This window comes from Cupressus sempervirens, chromosome 11, assembly GCF_028749045.1.
Source record: "Cupressus sempervirens isolate cs-2001-9-10 chromosome 11, ASM2874904v1, whole genome shotgun sequence".
Taxonomy (NCBI): Eukaryota; Viridiplantae; Streptophyta; class Pinopsida; order Cupressales; family Cupressaceae; genus Cupressus; species Cupressus sempervirens.
The window spans coordinates 66,042,677-66,049,969 of NC_143128.1; the positions used below are offsets into that span (position 1 = coordinate 66,042,677).

The 7,293-nt window shown below is 35.1% G+C and overlaps 2 pseudogenes; both read right to left on the reverse strand.

The window, feature by feature from the left end:
• Positions 1 to 4,508: 4,508 nt before the first annotated feature.
• Positions 4,509 to 5,771, reverse strand: LOC149528270 (receptor-like protein 7; annotated as a pseudogene).
• Positions 5,772 to 5,918: 147 nt separating this feature from the next.
• LOC149528271 (uncharacterized) lies at positions 5,919 to 6,675 on the reverse strand (annotated as a pseudogene).
• Between the last annotated feature and the right edge of the window lie 618 nt (positions 6,676 to 7,293).

The following is a 7,293-nucleotide window of genomic DNA, read 5'->3' on the forward strand; positions in this document are numbered from 1 at the left end:
GCCCTTGGCAATGCTTATCCTCTCCAGCAGATGCCAAAGCTTGCACAAGACAAAGATACAATATGCATTCCATATCTTTTGGTAATGGGTATTTTACTTTTATGGTATTTGAAATCTCAAGTTGAAGAAATTGTAAGATGGTTAGTATCATTTAATTAGATATTCCCTTCAATGCTTAGAAATCAATTTCCTTTTAAATGCATTAGGAAATCAATTGATTTTACAAATTGATCATGAAATGTAATTGCTTGTATGAGATTGGCTTACTTGATGGTTGTTATAATTATCCTTCATTCATGTGAATAAAAATATAAATGTATCTTCTATTTACTTTTAATTGTCATAATTAGCAATGGGAAAAAGAGATGTTACAATGGCTTTGTTTCCCTAAATGGTATTGGTTATTACAATACAATAGTTTAACTTTTGTGCTCTAAGCGATATATGTGGACTAACCCAGGGTTTTGCAGATGTTTTCCTTGGCAAATTCTAGTTTCAGAATTTACGGTATTATAAACTTAAAATTCTCAATTTAGTTTTATCTGATTATGTCTTCAATTGTTAGTTATGATAATTTAGTAAAACTGATTGTAACTGTCAATCTATTTCACATGAACATGTAAGATCACTATTATAAAATAACTGTATTTCGATGATATGCTAGTTGTTAGCTAAGGCCTGAAAAAAGGAGTGTTACAATACTCTTGTGAATCTGTCCAGACCAAGAGCTTTATCAGCCGATAATGAAAAGACCACGTCTGATCTCCTCAAATGAAAAAGGCTTTAAAAGGTTAAGATTATCTACCTTTTAAACCATTGGAGGAACAATCAGACTTTCCCTTTATATGAGCCAGTAAATTCTAAGAATATTCAACTCCCTCTAGAGCAATTTCCTTACGAGCCAATAATTGATTGCCCATGCATGACTTAAAATTAGAGAAAATGGTTTGATTAGCTCATTTTACACTTGCAGATTAATGAAAAAACTTTATATTTTTGTTGCCTTCTCCCAACCAAAGTCCATGAGATTTCTATTGCCAATAAACTTCTTCCCTAGGACACAGTTCCTCCCATTGGGATTGTAACTCATTTTGAATCAAATATGAATGCTGATCCAAACCGTGTTTGAAAATGTGTTCTTCAATCTGCTTTAGCCCTCTTTCCACTCTAATTTTCTCTTCAAAAATGTTTTTGAATACAATCTTATTCCATTTAGCAATCTTCTTCTTTAGATATCTTAGTTTCATATGTAATTGATACGTCCTGGAGCCTTCAAAGAATGAGGCATCCAACCACACCATTGCTTAAGCGATTGCAAAAAATTGAGATGTCTAAAACACATTTTCTCGAGCTTAAATGAAGGTTTTTGCACTTGAACAATAGCGTTATCTGTATTAGAGAGCGATATGGAAAAATGATCCGAGGCTAATAACGATAAAATCTCTGAAGATATTGGATAATTTGACAAAAAATCAAACTATGGGAAAGAAGAAACCGATCAAGTCTTATTGCAATCTGCATGAAATCTTTCCTTCTATTTGTCTAGGTAAAAATCTCATTTGATGAAGGTACATCAATTATAGAATTTCTATCATTAAAATTAACAAAATCTGTTATTGTTTTTGCCGGAGGAGAAATACCACCTATTTTTTCTGAAGGCGATGCAATTGTATTACAATCCCCAACAAGAATGATTTTGTCGGCTTTAATGGAGGAAATTACTTGTTATAAGAGATTCCATAAAGCTGCCTTGTCATTTGTAAAAGTGGGACCACATATATTGAATAGATTAAATTTCAAATCATATCTAGAAATGGCAACTTGTTGCTAGTTTGGTTGATATTGAATTGGGCTATAAGGAAAAACATTTAGGATTCCATAAAATGCATAAACCACCTGACGCCTCTTGTGGTTGAATATGAATAGATTGCCACCGATTCCATTTAGCTATTGTATTCTGACATGATTGATCAGAAAGCTTCATTTCTTGTAATAAAACCACATCAGCCCCACTCATATCAAATTTTTTTTTGATATGAGCCCTTTTTTCAGAGGCATTCAAGCCTCTTACATTCCACAAAGTGATCTTCATTGACCCCGAGATCTTGCACTTCTCGTCCTTTTTTTGATACTGATGGTTTTATCTAAAGTAGACTGGACACCCTGATCAATCTGTTCTTTAGTTTTGATGGAATCGAGTTTTTAACCTCTTTTCTTTGGAGTCTCAATTTGATCCTTACCACTCATAGGGGTTTGATTTAAAGAGTATATTTTGGAATAATCAAAATTTTGTTTTAGTTCCCCTAATGAAGATTGGCAGCCATTCTCATTGGCCTCTGGACCATCTGTAATAAGAGGTTGAGACCCATTCTCTTTATCACATGCCTCAATCATAACATCTACAATAATAGATTGACACTCATTCTCTTTATCATCTGAATCAACTATAACAACCTTGCCATCAAGATTATTTGCACCCTCAGACTGAATAGTTTTACTTTTTTTCATAATCATTTTCGGCAATTCATCGTCATCCAACTCTGAAAAATTGGAGAACAATGCATTCTGAACACTGTTAGGAGGATAGTTTGGTTCCACTAAGAATTCCTCATAAGAATCACAAAATTCTACAGTTAAAGGCATAGAGGAAGTGTGAACATTTTTATCACAACTTGAAGAGACCACCTGATTTGAAAAAGGCATGAAGCCAGCCATTGTGTGACCTGTGATGGCTGGAAATCTAGTTGGTACTAAATCAAAATGTGGATGTTTCTCAAAATGCTATTCCTGCCGCATATCAATTTTGCTCCTTTTAACTAATTCATCTCCCATCCTAACTCCGTGAACAGGCTGATGAGTAAGAGTCAAAAGACTTTCTTCAAAAAAGTTCTTAATGAGAAAGTAAAAGTCTTAGACTTAACAATGGGATTAACAAATAAAGTTGATTTTGAATTGTGCTTAAGAATCCCCTTGTCAACATGCTTGTTATAATTGAAATAAATACCAGCCATACACCCATCTGTAGATCTATTGATGGTAAGATCTGTATTAGCATCCAAGTTAAAAGATTGACAAAATCGATCTATTTGATCTCCATTTTGAGAACCATTTCCTTGATTCAGAGCACCATGTGACTCAAGATTAGGATGATATTTTGACTCGCCAATCTCAAGTGCATTATTATTGATTCCATCCAACACACCAAATCTTGGCCTCTTAATACCACACTTAGAAGGCTTATGGCCAGATAAATGACACTTGAAGCCAACGCTTTTAGAGGTTTCAATTAACTGTTCCCAGCTACCCAATTTGGAAACCAATTTGATCCTATCGGACATACTAAGGTTTGTATTGAGCATTACACAGAACCTGACCAGAACATTCTAGTTATCAAAAAAATGTTCATCCTTTTTTTGAAAATTATTTTCAAAATATTGTAATAAATATTTCTGCAAAATTATTTTAATATGGGGAGTAGCAGCAGCAGTTTCATGGGCGTTTCAAGAATCAATTTATTCCAGCATTCCCACAGGAGCCATGGGAACAGAGAAGCAATAGGTATTCGACCCATAATGCATCTCAAAAATTGATCTTTTATAAAAGGGCCATTGTGCAACCAGCGCATTCAAAGGCAACGGGTGGTCTGAATAGTCATTTTGTAAGACCTAGGATTTCTGCAAGTAAAAATAGCTCTAGCGGGAGGGCTATGGTGCAGCCAGCAAATCCACGCAGTGATAAAAATTGAAGAGGCTCTAATAATCAATGCTTCAAAACCTCCAAAAAGCAGGGCCCATTTGACATTTGTTTAGACGATCGACCTCTAGAGTAATCGAGTGATAGGGAGGTAGATATTGCCACTGGGATTTTGATGAGCAGGGTGAGAGAGATCGATTTGAGAGAGCAGCCAAAGTAGAATAGCCATGGAAATCCACGAGATATTGTTGCAGGGATCATGACTTGTTGCCTTTGAATGCGCTGGTTGCACAATGGCCCTTTTATAAAAGATCAATTTCTGAGATGCATTATGGGTCGAATACCTATTGCTTCTCTGTTCCCATGGCTCCTGTGGGAATGCTGGAATAAATTGATTCTTAAAACGCCCATGAAACTGCTGCTGCTACTCCCCATATTAAAATAATTTTGCAGAAATATTTATTACAATATTTTGAAAATAATTTTCATAATTTTTTTCATTTTACTCTCATTGAAAAATATTATGATAAGAAAAACAAATATGAATCATGAGCCTAATTAATATTTATATGATTAAAAGAACATTTTTGGCAAATAAGCAGTGGAAGGTAATTGTATGTTTATTGTTACTCGCCTAAGTCAAATGCTGTAACAATTTTAATGGAAGCTCAAATAATACTTTAAAAGTCATAGTAATGTTTTTCCCTATTTGATCATATTTAAAACAAATTATATCGAGTATATTCAATTTGAAAAATAAGCTGAAAAATCAATTCTGGTTGATAAACAAACAATTATGTTGGATAAATGAACATTCATAGTGTCCTAGTACGTACAAAAGGAAATAGAAACTTCAAAATGTTATCAACTCTTTGAAAATATTTCTTTCTCTAGCTCTCTCTGATTGAAATTAATAATACCGCTATGCTCAAAAAGCCTGCCCCAAATGACCATCCTAGTCCAATTTCATACCAAGGAATTTTCTCATTTTCCTCATTGTCTTCATCTTCAACATCCTTTACAGGAGGAGGAAAAGCAAATTTCGGCCAATTGCAATTCTTTGGAAGTGGGCATCCTTTCAAATTTGGGTTTCTAGAATATGATGTATTTTCAAATGTGATCATCTGTCCTCCTTGCGGTATGCTTCTCGAGAGATTGTTGTTGGAAAAATTTAAAAATGCCAAAGAGCTCAGAGATTGAAGCTTTGAAGGAATATCTCCTGAAAGCTTGTTTGAAGAAAGATCCAAAGTTTCAAGTTGACTCATATTCCCCAAACTAGGTAGAATAATACCGCTGAGATTGTTCATAGATAGGTTTAGAAACATTAACCCCTTCAACTTTCTAAAATCAAGAGGAACATCTCCATTTGATTGATTGCTTGAGAGATCTATGCTAGTGAGTGTGGAAAGAATATATGGGTAGTGTAGTTTTCTACCTTTCAGAGTTGTATCTAATCCAAAAGAAAAATTTATGGAACTACCATGCCCATAATATATTTCACTCTGTAGCACATATCCATCCTCTCTTGCCATGGCCATTGCGCTTAAAAATACTATGGTTTGTGGAATAGTACCTGATAAATTGTTGGATGAAAGGTCTAAGATCTGGAGCTGCTTCAGTTGCCAAATTTCTGCGAGAATGTTACCACTGAGTTGATTATGTTTCATCACCAGCACTTGCACAGATGAGATATTCCCAATTGACTTTGGAAGATGTCTTGTGAATTTGTTATACCCAATATCAAGTACTTGCAATTCTGTATAATTTGTAAATGAGGGAAGGAAGGTTTCGCTGAGCTGATTATTTCTTATCACCAAGGATTTAATGTTACATGAGACTACGAGCCCTTGTGGCATCTTCCCCTCCATTTTATTACCCCCTAAATTCAAGTCATAAACTACTGACCCATCTTCAATTAAACACCAAGGAATCATTACATCCAACCTATTATTTTCAAGATTTAACTTTCCAATAGGCACAGAGGAATTGCACAAGCTTGGAGGAATGTTCCCAGTGAAAAAATTGTTATTGAACATTAAAATAATAGGTAATGGCATTTCAGCTTTTGGGTCTTCCATTATTGGCCACACGGAAGGTATGTGTCTAATGAATGCATTGTTAGATACATCCAAGATATTCATGTACGAATTCAGACCATTTGGAAAAAGGATGCCATTTAGATGATTTTGTGAGATATTTAATTCTATTAGGGACGATATGACAGGTCATAGCCAAGAGGGAATTTCTCCAACAAGACCGTTATTAGCTAATGTCAAGGAATACAGTGAGAACTGAGTTGAAATCCATGGTGGAATTTGGCCATCCATCAGATATAACACAAGTTCTAGCTTAGAGAGTTGGAAATTTGTAATCTAGGATGTACTAATATTTAATGTGCAATTGGATAAATATAAATTCCCTAAATTTGTAAGGTTATGGAAAAAACCCTCCGAAATTATGATCTCATGGTTTAGTGAAGGACAGAGAATTCCTATAGAAGATGGTAATGCCCAAGAAGGATTACTTTCATTGAATTTATTACCATGGGCGTAGAGCTCAGCAAGTGAGGAAAGCCCTGCAAATGACAAGGGAGGAGCCCCACTCGATTGGTTGAAGGAAACATCCAAGACCTCAAGAAAAGAAAGATTGCCCCAAGTAAATGGAATTTGACCACTCAAATGATTCTCTAAAAAGTAGAGATATCTCAAAGAAGAAAGATTGTTCGGACAATCTGGTAAGCTCCCACTCAGTTGGTTCCCTCTAAGACCAAGTAAAGTGAGATTTGTGAGCATAGAAATGCTAGGGGGGCACTACCCCAGTCAATCCATTGTAATCTATAGTTAGAGATTGAAGAAAATGGAGATCTCCCAAACAGAAAGGAAGAGTACCTGTTGTGCCAATGTTCGATATGTCTATAAATGTAAGAAACAGAAGTTTGCACATGCTATCAGATATGACTCCTCCTATTATTCCATTATACATGGTTGGTCCCAAATTTATCTATGATACATGGCTATTCCCATTGCATGTTATGCTATCCCACTCACAACAGTCTATTTCATTTGTCCATTGAGTACCATAAAGAGTCACAGGGGAGGTGAAGTTCATGGAAAGAAGAGCTTCAGATTCCTATTGTGGACATCTACATAAACACCCAAAGGGGTTGGTGAAGAAGGTGATTAGGAAAACAATAATTGTAGTAAACTTGGGTGTAGGCACAACCATTACAGGGGTGATAATCATTTTGCAGAGCAAAAGGAAGAAGAATGAAATGGTGATCATCTAGTTGAGTGTATTATACATGGATGACCGTGGTAAAGATGATTATTTCTAAACTTGTAAACCCTCATTTGGTCATTGTTCAAACTTGCAATACCGCATTTTGTCAGTCAAGGTTAGGCAGTGGAGAGAAAATCAGGTCACAAGATGCAGTGAACTTCATGCAAGGGGAGTTTTAGCGTGAACAAGGGATTTGTTTGTCCAAGGGCATTATTTAGTCAACCTATTTTATGTGTTATTTACATATAACACTATTGAAAATAGTCCACAGAATTTTAACCTCAAATTGATTAGTAATTTCATATATTTTCTTATATCATT